Source organism: Egretta garzetta, unplaced genomic scaffold, assembly GCF_000687185.1.
Source record: "Egretta garzetta isolate BGI_Z169 unplaced genomic scaffold, ASM68718v1 scaffold29, whole genome shotgun sequence".
NCBI lineage: Eukaryota > Metazoa > Chordata > Aves > Pelecaniformes > Ardeidae > Egretta > Egretta garzetta.
Window position 1 is genome coordinate 426,497 of NW_009260796.1, and position 2,111 is coordinate 428,607.

The 2,111-nt window shown below is 46.9% G+C and overlaps 1 protein-coding gene across 1 annotated transcript in view; it reads left to right on the plus strand.

Annotated features, from left to right (window-relative positions):
* SAMD11 (sterile alpha motif domain containing 11) overlaps window positions 1-2,111 on the plus strand; it is a 127,836-nt gene that overhangs the window by 2,201 nt on the left and 123,524 nt on the right.

A 2,111-nucleotide genomic window follows, 5' to 3' on the forward strand; every position in this document is an offset into this window, starting at 1 on the left:
CACAGTGTGCCTGGGTTTCAGGGGGAGCTGGCTCTACGCAAACGGCAAAGCGTTCGGCGGCCTCTTTCCTGTTCTCACCCCTTCAGTTTTGTGTATTGTGCAGAGGTGTAAAATGGCTAAATAAAGCAAAAGGGAATTATAATTGCACCCACGTGGTAGAGCCAGAGCAGTCACAGTTTACAAACCGTTAGTGATATTTTTTAGATAAACTGAAGGAGGAACAAGCTTACGACTTTTACAACATTCCCGTTGTAGATCGCAGTTACTGCTTTTACAGATCTTCCCAACTTTTGAGTTCCTTGTGTTTTCTGCTGTCTGCCTTTATCCCGAGACTTTTAAAATCTCTATGTGGCATCAGCGTTTTCATGAAAAAAGATGTTGGTGCTATAAATAAAAAGCTATTGAAATCATAGTAAACTAAGGCATTAAACCCAGTTCATCATGTGTAAAAAAAAAAAAAAAACCAAAAAAACCCATAAAATACAGTAACGTCTAACTGGGCCGGCAAAGCTGTTGGTTTATGGAACTAAAGTAGATCTTGGTCGGAAAAAACACACCGTGACTTAAAGGATCGTCAGCAGCACTGTGGGAACAGATGCAGCTGGAAATTTGTCTACTTTTATCCACTGAAACCAACCATTTTTTCTTTTATCGTTCCTTTGAGATCAAATGGACAATCTCTTTTCACATGCAGTATTTTTATGATTCTGCACGACAGACGGGATTGCGAATTTCAATTATTTCTGCATGGTATATATGTGCATGTCTGCTTATGTATACAAATATACACATTGACATGGGGAAGGGGCTTAGAGCAGTAACCAACAGTTACACAAATGAATGTGAAGATACCATCTCTGTGACGGGGAGTCTCCTGCCTCTGTTTTGTGTAGCAGCAGCCCATACCAAAGCAGTAGCTGCCCATCGAGCTGACCAGTACCAGTTGTGTTGCAGCATCGCCGTGGTGTTTTAAACCCAGCCAACCAGATAGCCTGAAACCTGGCTTTTCTGACGGACTCGTAGAGTTCCTCTGAGTTGACGGGGCAGAATGCGAGGCGGTGTAATAAGCTTTCTCCAGTTTTGAGTTTTTGCATGTGCTTTAGTTGCCGGTTGTGTGGATCAGAGGCCAAGCAGCAGTGATGGGCAGACCAGGGTGATGCGCCACCCTTGCTGGTGGTGGTGAGAAGTGTCTGGCCCGATGACGTCTACTGGTCACTTCCTGGGTACCGCGTTGTGTGAGGTGGTAGCCAAAATGACACAATTTGCACTTTGCTGGCAGCAAGATTTTTAATAGTTGCACAGGGATCCTGGGCATTTATGGATGGGAAGGCAGCTCTGTGTGAAGCAAGCGTCTTTTAAAACAACACTGAATTTGTGAAGTTCAGATAGAGGAAAAGAGAGGTTGGTATAGTTTTGGGAAAGGAGAGAAAAATCCTTCTGGACTTGCTTCCTACTGCTTCCCCAGCTGTATAAATGAGTTAGAGGGGGGGTTGATGTCAGAATTTGCAGAGCAAGGACAAACCCCAGTGAGAGCTTTTTTCAGAACTCTGTTTCTCGGTGCTTGCTGCGTTTTCTGCGCTGTAATTAGAACATAGTCTCCACCAAACGACAATTTCACATTTTGAACCGGAAATCTTTTGGTAGTGCCTTCTCATAGCCACATGCACAACACATTCAAAACAGTTATACGAGAAGGAGGATTAAAAATCGGGCACAGTTTTATCTTTCCCCGCTTAGTGATCACCGACTTAAGCATCACTGAGATCAAAGGGCTGTTTCTCCTCAAATGTAGAAATGCTTTATGTTTTATAGCGTAGGTAAGTGGAGCCTTGCCATGCCAGGGTCCCTGTGCTGCTGCGTTGTCACAGGGGGGGCGCGGAGGCTGGTTCTGCTGGTCCGAATTCGGTTCTTGGACAGCGGGAATTGTCCAGAAAAACTCGGGCATTGCTTTGGTAACGGGGCAAGCCGGCTGCTGGTGGGCATCGGCATCTTCCCCGGGCTGCCAGCTGCAGGCAGAAGGGCAGCGCTCCGAGGAGCCGGCCCGGCGCTTCCTTCGGGAGAGGTGGCACCCCCGGTGTCCAGCCCCGCCGCCCGCCTCCCGCCCGACTGGT